A 16,131-nucleotide genomic window follows, 5' to 3' on the forward strand; every position below is an offset into this window, starting at 1 on the left:
GAGCTTCAAACTCGCGAGTGCTGGGCGTTAGTGACAGATGCAAAAGGAGGGTGAATCCTATTCCAGCATGATCGAGAACCGACAGATGATTAGCCGTGCTGTGACAGAGCATGTGAGCATATTTTTCACTGAGAGGAGGGGATGTAGCCACTGACAACGGTGATGCCCTTGCATAAAGCCAGCCATGGAAAGGAGTAAGACTGATTGGATAAAGATAGCAGGAAAGCAGAGGTTCAGAGGAACGAAAAGCATCTCCATTCGCTTATCTGAAATTCCTACCAATGATTTACATAAGTACCTCTATCCATATTCTATTAATTATCATTCGAAAACACCATTATCAATTTATATCTGCCTGACTAAGATTTGCAAGGTAGCCATAGCTTGCTTCATACCAACAATCTCCGTGGGATTCGACCCTTACTCACGTAAGGTATTACTTGGACGACCCAGTGCACTTGCTGGTTAGTTGTATCGAAGTTGTGAACCATGGTATTGGCACCATGTTCTTGGCGCCATTGCCAGGGAAAGAAAGAGCCATGAATTTTACATAATTAAAGTGTAATCACGATTACGCGTACCAAGTTGCTCACGTTGCCAGGGATTGTTCGAGCCTGGACATCACAATTTCGTGCACCAAGTTTTTGGCGCCGTTGCCGGGGACTTAATTGTTCCTGTTTGGTGCCAAGAATCGTCTGAGATCCCAATCCCGGCAACAACACCAAGTTTTTGGCGCCGTTGCCGGGGATTGTTCGAGTTTGGACAACTGACGGTTCATCCTATTGCTCAGATTAGGTAATTTTCTTTTTATTTTATTTTCAAAAATTTTTCAAAAAAATATTTCTAAAATTTTCTCATCTGTTTTCGAAAAAAAATGTTTTCAAAAAAATATATTTTTCTTCAGAATTTTTAAGAATGAATTCTAGTGTTTCATGATGATTTGTTGAATCCTGGCTGGCTGTAAGCCATGTCTAATCTTTTGGACTGGGGTTTCAACTTACCATCACAAAAGAAGAGATTCTCACACACTTAGTTGCTCTATACTTGAAAAGTATCCATATTTGCTGAAGCTTGGCTGGCCATTGGCCATGTCTAGTGTTTTGGACTGGAGCTTTCATTGAAAGCTTGGCTGGCTAGTGAGCCATGTCTAATTCCTGGACTGAAGCTTTAGACTAACATGGCAAGATTCCTGGAATTCATATTAAAAATTTTGGAATCCTTATTTTCCTTTTTCAATTAATTTTCGAAAAATCCAAAAAAATTAGAAAATCATAAAAATCAAAAATATTTTTGTGTTTCTTGTTTGAGTCTTGAGTCATATCATAAGTTTGGTGTCAATTGCATATGCATCTTGCATTTTTCGAAAATTCATGCATTCATTGTGTTCTTCATGATCTTCAAGTTGTTCTTGGTAAGTCTTCTTGTTTGATCTTGATGATTTTTTGTTTTGTGTTGTTTGGTGTTTTTCATATGCATTTTTGAATTCTTAGTGTCTAAGCATTAAAGAATTCTAAGTTTGGTGTCTTGCATGTTTTCTTTGCATTAAAAGTTTTTCAAAATTGTGTCTATGATGTTCATCTTGACATTCATAGTGTTCTTGGTGTTCATCTTGACATTCATAGCATTCTTGCATGCATCACATGTTTTGATCTAAAAATTTCATGCATTGCATCTTTTTAGTGTTTTTCTCTTGCATCATAAAAATTCAAAAATCAAAAAAATATCTTTCCCTTTTTCTCTCATCAAATTCGAAAATTTGGGTTGACTTTTTCAAAAATTTTTAAAATCAAGTTGTTTCTTATGAGTCAAATCAAATTTTCAATTTGAAAATCTTATCTTTTTCAAAATCTTTTTCAAAAATCAAATCTTTTTCAAAATTCTTGGTTATTTTCGAAAATTCCAAAAATATTTTTCAAAAATCTTTTTCTTATTTTTATATCAAATTTTCGAAAATAACATAATCAATTAATGTTTTGATTCAAAAATTTGAAGTTTGTTACTTGCTTGTTAAGGAAGATTCAAACTTTAAGTTCTAGAATCATATCTTGTGATTTCTTATGAATCAAGTCATTAATTGAGATTTTAAAAATCAAATATTTTTCAAAACTAATTTCTAAAATATCTTCATATCTTACCTTTTTCAAAAAGTTGGTTTCAAAATATCTTTTCTAACCTCCTAACTTCTTATCTTTTCAAAATTTGTTTCAACTAACTAACTAACTTTTTGTTTGTTTCTTAACTTTTTCAAAATCACCTAACTAACTCTCTCTCTCTAATTTTTGAAAATATCTCCCCCCTTTTTCAAAAATTTCTTTTTAATTAACTAATTATTTTTTATTTAAATTTTTTGAAAAAAATACTAACCTTTTTCAAAAACTATTTTCGAAAATCACTAACTCTTTTTCAAAAATTATTTTCGAAAATTCTCTCTCTCATCTCCTTCTATTTATTTATTCATTCACTAACATCTCATCTCACATCTTTGCCATCCTCACAGTTGTGTTTCTTTCTTTACATCATACTCTTTGTCTCCCTCTTTTCTTCCACTCACAAAGGGATCCCTATACTGTGGTATAAAGGATCCATATTATTATTATTATTTTTTCTGTGCCCTCTTCTTTGTCATATGAGCAGGAGCAAGGACAAGAATATTCTTGTTGAAGCAGATCCAGAACCTGAAAGGACTCTGAAGAGAAAATTAAGAGAAGCTAAATTACAACAATCCAGAAATAACCTTTCAGAAATTTTCGAACAGGAAGAGGAGATGGCAGCAGAAAATAATAATAATGTAAGGAAGATGCTTGGTGACTTTACTGCACCTAATTCCAATTTACATGGAAGAAGCATCTCCATTCCTGCCATTGGAGCAAACAACTTTGAGCTGAAACCTCAATTAGTTTCTCTGATGCAGCAGAACCGCAAGTTTCATGGACTTCCATCTGAAGATCCTTTTCAGTTCTTAACTGAATTCTTACAGATATGTGATACTGTTAAGACTAATGGAGTAGATCCTGAAGTCTACAGGCTCATGCTTTTCCCTTTTGCTGTAAGAGACAGAGCTAGATTATGGTTGGATTCTCAACCCAAAGACAGCCTGAACTATTGGGATAAGCTGGTCACGGCTTTCTTAGCCAAGTACTTTCCTCCTCAAAAGCTGAGCAAGCTTAGAGTTGATGTTCAAACCTTCAGACAGAAAGAAGGTGAATCCCTCTATGAAGCTTGGGAAAGATACAAACAGTTGACCAAAAAGTGTCCTTCTGACATGCTTTCAGAATGGACCATCCTGGATATATTCTATGATGGTTTATCTGAGCTATCAAAGATGTCACTGGACACTTCTGCAGGTGGATCCATTCACCTAAAGAAAATGCCTGCAGAAGCTCAAGAACTCATTGACATGGTTGCAAATAACCAGTTCATGTACACTTCTAAAAGGAATCCTGTGAATAATGGGACGCCTATGAAGAAGGGAGTTCTTGAGATTGACACTCTAAATGCCATATTGGCTCAGAACAAAATATTAACTCAGCAAGTCAATATGATCTCTCAGAGTCTGAATGGAATGCAAGCTGCATCCAACAGTACTCAAGAGGCTTCTTATGCAGAAGAAGCTTATGATCCTGAAAACCCTGCAATAGCAGAGGTGAATTATTTAGGTGAACCTTATGGAAACACCTATAACTCATCATGGAGAAATCATCCAAATTTCTCATGGAAGGATCAAAAGCCTCAACAAGGCTTTAATAATGGTGGAAGAAACAGGTTTAACAATAATAAACCTTTTCCATCATCCACTCAGCAACAGACAGAGAACTCTGAACAAAATAATTCTAATCTGGCAAACTTAGTCTCTGATCTGTCTAAGGCCACTGTAAGTTTCATGAATGAAACTAGATCTTCCATTAGAAATTTGGAAGCACAAGTGGGCCAGCTGAGTAAAAGGATCACTCAAATCCCTCCCAGTACTCTCCCAAGCAATACAGAAGAGAACCCAAAAGAAGAGTGCAAGGCCATTGACATAAGCACCATGGCCGAACCTACAAGGGGAGTGGAGGACGTGAATCCCAAGGAGGAAGACCTCCTGGGACATCCAGTGATCAATAAGGAGCTTCCCTCTGAGGAACAAAAGGACTCTGAGGCTCATCTAGAGACCATAGAGATTCCATTGAACCTCCTTATGCCCTTCATGAGCTCTGATGAGTATTCCTCTTCTGAAGAGAATGAGGATGTTACTGAAGAGCAAACTGCCAAGTTTCTTGGTGCAATCATGAAGCTGAATGCCAAATTATTTGGCATTGATACTTGGGAAGTTGAACCTCCCTTGTTCATCAATGAACTAAGTGATCTGGATCAACTGACATTGCCTCAGAAGAGACAAGATCCTGGAAAGTTCATAATACCCTGTACCATAGGCACCATGATCTTTAAGGCTCTATGTGACCTTGGTTCAGGAATAAACCTCATGCCCCTCTCTGTAATAAAGAAACTGGGAATCTATGGGGTGCAAGCTGCTAAAATCTCATTAGAGATGGCAGACAATTCAAGAAAACAGGCTTATGGACAAGTAGAGGACGTGTTAGTAAAGGTTGAAGGCCTTTACATCCCTGCTGATTTCATAGTCCTGGATACTGGAAAGGAAGAGGATGAATCCATCATCCTAGGAAGACCTTTCCTGGCCACAGCAAGAGCTGTGATTGATGTTGACAGAGGTGAAATAGTCCTTCAATGGAATGAGGACTCCCTTGTGTTTAAAACTCAAGGATCTCCCTCTGCAACCATGGAGAGGAAGCATGAAAAGCTTCTCTCAAAGCAGGGTCAACCCAAGCCCCCACAGTCAAACTCTAAGTTTGGTGTTGGGAGGCCACAACCAAACTCTAAGTTTGGTGTTGAACTCCCATATCCAAACTCTAAGTTTGGTGTTGGAGAGTCTCAACAAAGCTCTGAACATCTGTGAGGCTCCATGAGAGCCCACTGTCAAGCTATTGACATTAAAGAAGCGCTTGTTGGGAGGCAACCCAATTTTTATTTATCTAACTATATTTTCCTTAGTTATATGTCTTTGTAGGTTCATGATCATGTGGAGTCACAAAATAAATATAAAAATTGAAAACGGAATCAAAAACAGCAGAAGAAAAATCACACCCTGGAGGAGCATCTGTCTGGCGTTCAGCGCCAGAACAGAGCATGGTGCTGGCACTGAACGCCCAAAATGGGCAGCTTCTGGGCGCTGAACGCCAGAACAGGCATGGTTCTGGCGTTCAACGCCAGAAATGGCACACAAATGGGCGTTGAACGTCCAAAATGGCCACCAACCTGGCGCTGAACGCCCAGAGTTGGGTGCAAAGGCATTTTTACATGCCTAATGGGTGCAGGGATGTAAATCCTTGAACACCTCAGGATCTGTGGACCCCACAGGATCCCCACCTACCTCCACTCACTTCTTCTCACCACTTTCTTTCACACAACCCCATAAACACACTCTCCCCAAAAACCCTTCACCAATCACCTCAATCTCTCTTCCCCATCACCTCTTCACCACTCACATCCATCCACTCTTCCCCATAAACCTACCTCATAAACTCCACCTACCTTCAAAATTCAAAACCAATCTCCCACCCAAACCCACCCATATGGCCGAAACCTTCCCCCCCCCCTCCCTTCCCTATATAAAGACCTTCATTCTTCATCAAATTCACACAACACACCCCTCTACACTCCTCTTGGCCGAAACCACATCTCCCTCTCCCTCTCCATATTTCTTCTTCTTCTCCTTCTATTCTTTTGTTTATTGCTCGAGGGCGAGCAATATTCTAAGTTTGGTGTGGTAAAAGCATAAGCTTTTTGTTTTTCCATTACCATTGATGGCACCTAAGACCGGAGAATCCTCTAGAAAGGGGAAAGGGAAGACAAGAGCTTCCACATCCGAGTCATGGGAGATGGAAAGGTTCATCTCCAAAGCCCATCAAGACCACTTCTATGATGTTGTGGCCATGAAGAAGGTGATCCCTGAGGTCCCTTTCAAACTCAAAAGAAATGAGTATCTGGAGATCCGACATGAAATTCAAAGAAGAGGTTGGGAAGTTCTAACAAATCCCATCCAACAAGTCGGCATCCTAATGGTTCAAGAGTTCTATGCCAATGCATCGATCACCAAGAACCATGATCAAAGTAAGAACCCGGATCCAAAAAACTATGTTACAATGGTTCGGGGGAAATACTTAGATTTTAGTCCGGAAAATGTGAGGTTGGCGTTCAACTTACCAAACATGGAAGAGAACGCACGCCCCTACACAAGGAGAGTCAACTTTGATCAAAGGTTGGACCAAGTCCTTATGGACATATGTGTAGAAGGAGCTCAATGGAAGATTGACTCCAAAGGTAAGCCGGTTCAACTGAGAAGATTGGACCTCAAGCCTGTGGCTAGAGGATGGTTGGAGTTCATTCAATGCTCAATCATTCCCACTAGCAACCGGTCTGAAGTTACTATAGACCGGGCCATCATGATCCATAGCATCATGATTGGAGAAGAGGTGGAAGTTCATGAGATTATACCTCAAGAACTCTACAAGGTGGCTGACAAGTCATCCACCATGGCAAGGTTAGCCTTTCCTCACCTCATTTGCCACCTATGCAATTCGGCTGGGATTGACATAGAGGGAGATATCCTCATTAAAGAGGACAAGCCCATCACTAAGAAGAAGATGGAGCAAGCAAGAGAGCCCATTCATGGAGCTCAAGAGGCGCAAGAAGCTCATTTCCATGAGATCCTGGAAATGCCTCAAATGCACTTTCCTCCACAAAATTATTGGGAGCAAATCAACACCTCCCTAGGAGAATTGAGTTCCAATATGGGACAGCTAAGGGTGGAACATCAAGAGCACTCCATCATGCTTCATGAAATAAGAGAAGATCAAAAAGCAATGAGGGAGGAGCAACAAAGACAAGGAAGAGACATAGAAGAGCTCAAGGACATCATTGGTTCCTCAAGAAGGAAACGCCACCATCACTAAGGTGGATTCATTCCTTGTTCTTACTTTCTCTGTTTTTCGTTTTCTATGTTAAGTGCTTATCTATGTTTGTGTCTTCATTACATGATCATTAGTAGTAGTAACTATGTCTTAAAGTTATGAATGTCCTATGAATCCATCACCTCTCTTAAATGAAAAATGTTTTAAATCAAAAGAACAAGAAGTACATGAGTTTCGAATTTATCCTTGAACTTAGCTTAATTATATTGATGTGGTGGCAATGCTTCTTGTTTTCTGAATGTATGCTTGAACAGTGCATATGTCTTTTGAAGTTGTTGTTTAAGAATGTTAAATATGTTGGCTCTTGAAAGAATGATGACTAGGAGACATGTTATTTGATAATCTGAAAAATCATAAAAATGATTCTTGAAGAAAGAAAAAGCAGCAAAGAACAAAGCTTGCAAAAAAAAAAAAGGCAAAAAAAATAGAAAGAAAAAGAAAAAGCAAGCAGAAAAAGCCAAAACTCTTAAAACCAAGAGGCAAGAGCAAAAAGCCAATAACCCTTAAAACCAAAAGGCAAGGGCAAATAAAAAGGATCCCAAGGCTTTGAGCATCAGTGGATAGGAGGGCCTAAAGGAATAAAATCTTGGTCTAAGCGGCTAAACCAAGTTGTCCCTAACCATGTGCTTGTGGCGTGTAGGTGTCAAGTGAAAACTTGAGACTGAGCGGTTAAAGTCAAGGTCCAAAGCAAAAGAAGAGTGTGCTTAAGAACCCTGGACACCTCTAATTGGGGACTTTAGCAAAGCTGAGTCACAATCTGAAATGGTTCACCCAATTATGTGTCTGTGGCATTTATGTATCTGGTAGGTAATACTGGAAAACAAAGTGCTTAGGGCCACGGCCAAGACTCATAAAGAAGCTGTGTTCAAGAATCATCATACTGAACTAGGAGAGTCAATAACACTATTCGAAATCTGAAGTTCCTATAGATGCCAATCATTCTGAACCTCAATGGATAAAGTGAGATGCCAAAACTATTCAAGAGGCAAAAAGTTATAAGTCCCGCTCATTTGATTGAAGCTATGTTTCATTGATAGTTTGGAATTTATAGTATATTCTCTTCTTTTTATCCTATTTGATTTTCAGTTGCTTGGGGACAAGCAACAATTTAAGTTTGGTGTTGTGATGAGCGGATAATTTATACGCTTTTTGGCATTGTTTTTAGTATGTTTTTAGTAGGATCTAGTTACTTTTAGGGATGTTTTCATTAGTTTTTATGTTAAATTTACATTTCTGGACTTTACTATGAGTTTGCGTGTTTTTCTGTGATTTCAGGTATTTTCTGGCTGAAATTGAGGGACTTGAGCAGAAATCAGATTCAGAGGTTGAAGAAGGACTGATGATGCTGTTGGATTCTGACCTCCCTGCACTCAAAGTGGATTTTCTGGAGCTATAGAACTCAAAATGGCGCGCTTCCAATTGCGTCGGAAAGTAGACTTCCAGGGCTTTCCAGCAATATATAATAGTTCATACTTTGGCCAAGAATAGACGACGTAAACTGGCGTTCAACGCCAGCTCTCTGCCCAATTCTGGCGTCCAGCGCCAGAAAAGGATCCAGAACCAGAGTTGAACGCCCAAACTGGCACAAATACTGGCGTTCAACTCCACAAATGGCCTCTGCACATGCAACACTCAGGCTTAGCCCAAACACACACCAAGTGGGCCCCGAAAGTGGATTTATGCATCAATTACTTACTCATGTAAACCCTAGTAGCTAGTTTATTATAAATAGGACCTTTTACTATTGTATTTGGCATCCTGGATCCTGGATTGTATTTTGATCCTGTGATCATGTTTTGGGGGCTGGCCATCTCGGCCATGCCTGGACCTTCACTTATGTATTTTCATACGGTAGAGTTTCTACACTCCATAGATTAAGGTGTGGAGCTCTGCTGTTCCTCAAAGATTAATGCAAAGTACTACTGTTTTCTATTCAATTCATCTTATTTCGCTTCTAAGATATCCATTCGCACCCAAGAACGTGATGAAGGTGATGATTATGTGTGACGCTCATCACCATTCTCCCCTATGAACACGTGCCTGACAAACACTTCCGTTCTACATGAAATAAGCTAGAATGAATATCTCTTAGATCTCTTAATCAGAATCTTCGTGGCGTAAGCTAGAATGATGGCGGCATTCAAGAGAATCCGGAAAGTCTAAACCTTGTCTGTGGTATTCCGAGTAGGATTCAATGATTGAATGACTGTGACGAGCTTCAAACTCGCGAGTGCTGGGCGTTAGTGACAGATGCAAAAGGAGGGTGAATCCTATTCCAGCATGATCGAGAACCGACAGATGATTAGCCGTGCTGTGACAGAGCATGTGAGCATATTTTTCACTGAGAGGAGGGGATGTAGCCACTGACAACGGTGATGCCCTTGCATAAAGCCAGCCATGGAAAGGAGTAAGACTGATTGGATAAAGATAGCAGGAAAGCAGAGGTTCAGAGGAACGAAAAGCATCTCCATTCGCTTATCTGAAATTCCTACCAATGATTTACATAAGTACCTCTATCCATATTCTATTAATTATCATTCGAAAACACCATTATCAATTTATATCTGCCTGACTGAGATTTGCAAGGTGGCCATAGCTTGCTTCATACCAACAATCTCCGTGGGATTCGACCCTTACTCACGTAAGGTATTACTTGGACGACCCAGTGCACTTGCTGGTTAGTTGTATCGAAGTTGTGAACCATGGTATTGGCACCATGTTCTTGGCGCCATTGCCAGGGAAAGAAAGAGCCATGAATTTTACATAATTAAAGTGTAATCACGATTACGCGTACCAAGTTGCTCACGTTGCTAGGGATTGTTCGAGCCTGGACATCACAATTTCGTGCACCAATTTGTTTTGAAAATTTTGAAAAAGAGTTGAATTGGATTGAAAAAAAAAGGATTTGTGCTTATGGATTAAGAAACATTTAATATTTTTAAAGAAGGGTTTTTAGAAATTAGGGATTTTAGAAATCAGGGTTTGTAACATGTTTATGCAAGAAATCATGAATTGAAACATGAAAATTAAGATTAAAATGAAAAATATGAAGAAAAAATGAATTTACCTCCTCCCCACCATCCTGGCGTTTGAACGCCCAAACGCTGCATGTTTTGGGCGTTCAACGCCCAATTGCTGCTTCTCCTGGGCGTTGAACGCCCAGCTGTTGCTTCTTTCTGGCGTTGAACGCCAGGAACTCCTTTGTCACTGCGCATTTTTCTGAACGCCCAGAAGGAGCTTCTTTCTGGCATTCAACGCCCAGAAGATGCTTCTTTCTGGCGTTTAATGCCCAGATGGCTATCCTTACTGGCGTTCAACGCCCAGTGGATGCTTCTTTTGGGCGTTGAACGCCCAAAACAGACTTTTACTGGCGTTTTCTTGCCAGTGAGTTCTTTTTCTCTGTTTTGTTTGCAGAATCCTTCTGTAACCCTGTAAACTTATACAATTGATTCTTTACCTTAGTATCAATGAACTTTATATAAACAAATAAAATCAAGAATAGGGCAAAATGCTTAGAGGAAGTGATGCCCCATGGCTGGGTTGCCTCCCAGCAAGCGCTTCTTTATTGTCTTTAGCTGGACCTTGCTGAGCTTTTAATTTAGCTTCAGTCTTGAGCACTCTTGCTCAATATTGCCTTCAAGATAGTGCTTGATTCTCTGTCCATTAACAATGAACTTCTTATCATAATCAATATCTTGAAGTTCCACATAACCATATGGTGATACACTTGTAATCACATATGGTCCCCTCCACCGGGATTTCAGTTTCCCGGGGAATAGCCTGAGTCTAGAGTTAAACAACAGAACTTTCTATCCTGGTTCAAAGATTCTAGATGACAGCTTTCTGTCATGCCACTTTTTTTATTTCTCTTTATAAAGCTTGGCATTTTCGAAAGCAGTGAATCTGAATTCCTCTAGCTCATTTAGCTGAAGAAATCTTTTTTCTCCAGCTAATTTGGCATCAAAGTTTAGGAATCTGGTTGCCCAGTAGGCTTTATGTTCCAGTTCAACGGGCAGGTGGCATGCCTTACCATACACAAGTTGGTATGGAGAGGTCCCTATAGGAGTCTTGAATGATGTTCTGTAAGCCCACAGAGCATCATCCAAGCTTCGTGCCCAATCCTTTCTACGGGTACTTACAGTCCGTTTCAGGATTCTTTTTAGTTCTCTGTTAGAGACTTCAGCTTGCCCATTTGTCTGTGGATGATATGGAGTTGCCACCTTGTGGCGAATCCCATACCGGACCATGGCAGAGTAAAGTTGTTTGTTGCAGAAGTGAGTGCCCCCATCACTGATTAGTACCCTGGGAACACCAAACCTGCTGAATATATGTTTCTGGAGGAATTTCAGTACTGTTTTAGTATCATTGGTGGGTGTGGCAATGGCCTCAACCCATTTTGATACATAGTCAACTGCCACCAGAATATAAGTGTTTGAGTATGATGGTGGGAAAGGCCCATGAAATCAATACCCCATACATCAAACAACTCAATCTCCAAGATTCCTTGTTGAGGCATGGCGTAACTGTGAGGCAAATTACCAGCTCTCTGGCAACTGTCACAGTTATGTACAAACTCTCGGGAATCTCTGTAGAGTGTAGGCCAGTAGAAGCCACATTGGAGGACCTTGGTGGCTGTTCGCTCACCTCCGAAATGACCTCCATATTGTGACCCATGGCAATGCCATAAGATCCTCTGTGCTTCTTCTCTAGGCACACACCTACGGATTATTCCGTCTGCACATCTCTTGAAGAGATAGGGTTCATCCCACAAGTAGTACTTTGCATCAGTGATTAATTTTTTCTTTTGTTGCCTGTTGTACTCTTTGGGTAAGAACCTTGCAGCTTTATAGTTTGCAATGTCTGCAAACCATGGTGTTTCCTGAATGGCAAATAAATTCTCATCAGGAAAGGTCTCAGAGATTTCAAGAGAGGGGAACGACGTCCCTTCTATTGGTTCTATCTGGGACAGATGGTCAGCCACTTGGTTCTCTGTCCCTTTTCTGTCTCTTATTTCTATATCAAACTCTTGCAAAAGCAACACCCATCTTATGAGTCTGAGTTTTGAATCCTGCTTTGTGAGTAGATATTTAAGAGTAGCATGATCTGTGTACACAATCACTTTTGATCCTACTAAGTATGATCTAAACTTGTCAATGGCATAAACCACTGCAAGCAATTCTTTTTCTGTGGTTGTGTAATTTTTCTGGGCATCATTCAAAACACGGCTAGCATAATAAATGACATGCAGAAGCTTGTCATGCCTCTGCCCCAGTACTGCACCAATGGCGTGATCACTGGCATCACACATTAGCTCAAATGGTAATGTCCAGTCTGGTGCAGAAATAACTAGTGCTGTGACCAGCTTGGCTTTCAACGTTTCAAACGCCTGCAGACACTCTGTGTCAAACACAAATGGCGTGTCAGCAGCTAGCAGATTGCTCAGAGGTTTTGCGATTTTTGAAAAATCCTTTATAAACCTCCTATAGAATCCTGCATGCCCCAGAAAGCTTCTAATTGCCTTAACATTGGCAGGTGGTGGTAATTTTTCAATTACCTCTATTTTTGCTTGATCCACCTCTATTCCCTTGTTTGAAATTTTATGCCCAAGGACAATCCCTTCAGTCACCATAAAGTGACATTTTTCCCAGTTTAAAACCAGGTTGGTCTCTTGGCATCTTTTCAGAACTAGTTTCAGGTGATCAAGACAGGAGCTGAATGAGTCTCCATATACTGAGAAGTCATCCATGAAGACTTCCAGAAATTTTTCCACCATATCAGAGAAAATAGAGAACATGCATCTATGGAAGGTTGCAGGTGCATTACACAGCCCAAATGGCATCCTTCTATAAGCAAACACTCCAGATGGACATGTGAATGATGTTTTCTCTTGATCATGGGGATCTACTGCAATCTGGTTATAGCCTGAGTAGCCATCCAAAAAGCAGTAATAATCATGACCTGCCAGTCTTTCTAGCATCTGGTCTATGAATGGTAAAGGAAAATGATCCTTTCTGGTGGCTGTATTGAGCCTTCTGTAGTCAATACACATGCGCCACCCTGTAACTGTTCTTGTAGGAACCAGTTCATTCTTTTCATTATGAACCACTGTCATGCCTCCCTTTTTGGGGACAACTTGGACAAGGCTTACCCAGGGGCTGTCAGAAAGAGGATAAATAATCCAAGCCTCCAATAATTTGGTGACCTCTTTCTGCACCACTTCCTTCATGGCTGGATTTAGCCGCCTCTGTGGTTGAATCACTGGTTTAGCATTATCCTCCAATAAGATTTTGTGCATGCATCTTGTAAGATCCGGTTAATTAACGGCTAATTAACCCATAAATGAGAATTTATTCTAGAAAGCCAAAAATGTTATTTTTATGGCTTAATATGATAGAGGAAATTGAGACGAGAATTTTGGTACCAATTTTATAGAAATCGGACCAAGATTGGACCGAACGGGCCAAACCGGGCCAACTGGACCCAAAGTGGGCCCTTGGCCCAACTAAACTAAACCAAAACCCTAGTTTTCAGCACTCTCTCTCCTCATTTGAGACACTAAACACGCTGAAATGGAGGCCATGGAGGGAAGAACACTCTCTCAAGTTCTATCTCTCACTTGATCTTCAAACCACCATAACTTTTGATCTAGAGCTCCGATTGCCGCTCCGTTTGCGGCCACGCGTTCACCGCGGAGAGCTCTAAAAAACCCATACAATTAATCTTGAGGTAAGCCACGTTTTACTGTTCGAAATTCCAGCCCTTGATTTCGAGTTTCATGAGTAAAAATGTTGAGATTTTGGGTTCTTTGATGTTATAGGACCCAACTCTCTTGAAGGAGAAGGTTAATCTTATCTCTTTGGACCTTGGGTGTGGTAAGATTCTCAACCCTAGTGTAATTTATTGTTCTATGAGGTTTGGGCATTGAGATGTTGTGTATGGGTATGATGATTGTGGCCTAGGTTGTGTATATGTGAATATTGGAGCTTGATTGGTGATTTTGGAAATCTCGGAAGAGGGTTTTGTGTGATAAAATCTGTTCTTGGAGGTGTTGAGACCTTGAGAGCTTGAGGAAAAGTGGTTTGGAAGTGCTCCGGTTGAGCTTGGGAAATCGGCTAAGGTATGGTTTCGGTTTCCCGTATCTAATATGTAATGTGGTAGGAAATACTTAGGCTAGAGGCCCTAAGATAGGCATTGAATTGATGATGTTGTGGAATGGTTGAGATATATGATATGATCATATGTGTGATTATGAATATTGATGCCTTGATTGTGTGATATGTGAGAAAATGCATGTTGTGATATATGCTTGATGAATGATTGAGGTTGAATTGATGGGTGGTGCCATATTGTTGGTGAGTATGATGATTATGTATAATGATGGTTGATTGAAAATTGATATTGTTAGAAATTGGGATGAGAAGGATGTATGACATAATATTGTGTTTATCCTTTGGCCTTTTGATTGAGAAGTGTTAAAATGGTTGGAGGTAGTTTTGATAATTTTGGTAAAATGTCAATGCGTGAGTTGAGGATGGCTTGTTGTTGAATTTGGTACACTTTGATTGATTTCAAAGAAAAGGGATGAAATTGGCATGTTTTAATTGATTTTGAAAAAAGTTGAAAGTGGCTTGTTTTGAAAACGGCACTTTGTGGTTTTGAATGAAAATATGGTTTTTGGGCATATTTTGACGGGACATAACTTGGACTACGGATCCTTGATTTGTGCCAATTCTATTTAGAAATGAAATTGGATCCGGGATGTCCATGCCGTTCGAAGAACGGGTGAAAAATGATTTAAAATGAGAGAGTTATGACCGTCGGAAGATTGGGGGTTGAATCTGTGAATTCTGCAGCTTTTAACTTAGAAAATTTTTAGCAGAATGACCCCTCGCGCGTAGGCGCACTTGGCGCGTATGCGCCGTTCTTCGAGAAAGCATCATCCACGCGTGCGCGTGGAGTGCGCGTACGCGTGGCCCTGTTTTCATCCCAAAGTTGATTTTTGAGTTTTAAAAGCCAAATTTCATACTTCTAAGCCTCCGATCTCACCACTTATGTCTTAAATCATTATGATATGCCTAGCATGAGAAAAAGGACTAGTGAGTGTGGTAACTTGCGAGTGAAGCAAGGGAAAAATGAATGATCATTGAGGATCAAAGATGATTATGTGAGATGTGGAGAATGGCGGTGGAAGTGCTTGTTATGCCATGGGCCGAAAGGCCGTAATTGTTAATGAATTGGCTGGTTATGGATTTAACCGTGAGCCGGATGGCTGGATTATTGCCGTGTTACGGCGAAGCCATGTTTATGGCCAAGTATAAATGCATATATGCTGTTGATTGAATTGTGAATGTTTGCACTTCCACCATTGGAGATGAGGGTTTCCCTGGGTAGTAGCAATGGCTAGCCACCATGTGCTCCAGGTTGAGACTCGAAGCTCTGTTAACCCAATGTCGTAAGTGTGGCCGGGCACTGTGAAAGGCCCGGATGAGCTCGCCCCGTAAATATTCACCAGTGAGGGTGATGGATATGGATCATGATTATGATCAAGTTTATGATGAGTATAACTCGAGTTGGGGATGCACGACAGAGGGACAGTCCAACGGTTAGCTACCAGGACTTGTCGGGTTGGCTCTATAACCGACAGATGATATCATCAGCCACTAGGGACAGGCATGCATCATAAGCATACTACATGAATTGTTTGAGATTGCCTATTTGACTGCATATTACTTGCTAATTGCCTAAATGCCTTATCTGTTCCTATTTGTAAATCTCTTGTCTGATATAACTGGGTTTGCTATATTATACTCCTGCTGGTGGTTGGGAGGTCTGAAGGAATTGGAAAGGGAAGTATTAGTTAGACTGAAGAATCTTTAGTCAGTTGCCACTTACGGTTTAGCTTGTTTATAAGCTTTGATATTATCTGAAGGAAGTTCTAGGATTGCCTTCGGCTTTCCTCTATTATTATGTATTATATATGTGGAAGCTGTTACCGTGCTGGGGACCTCTGGTTCTCACCCATGCGGATTTTGTGGTTTTCAGATGCAGGACGTGAGGTTTCTCGCTGAAGCATGCTGGAGACTTCTGGATTAGCGAAGATCCT

General features: G+C 40.4%; 1 non-coding gene across 1 annotated transcript; it reads right to left on the reverse strand.

The window, feature by feature from the left end:
* Positions 1-3,160: 3,160 nt before the first annotated feature.
* LOC148568630 (small nucleolar RNA R71) lies at positions 3,161-3,268 on the reverse strand. The gene has a single exon (XR_015881599.1). It is a non-coding gene; the product is annotated as a small nucleolar RNA R71 (small nucleolar RNA).
* Positions 3,269-16,131: the final 12,863 nt, after the last annotated feature.

The sequence above is a fragment of the Arachis ipaensis genome, chromosome B4, assembly GCF_059453495.1.
Source record: "Arachis ipaensis isolate K30076 ecotype BB chromosome B4, ASM5945349v1, whole genome shotgun sequence".
Lineage (NCBI taxonomy): Eukaryota > Viridiplantae > Streptophyta > Magnoliopsida > Fabales > Fabaceae > Arachis > Arachis ipaensis.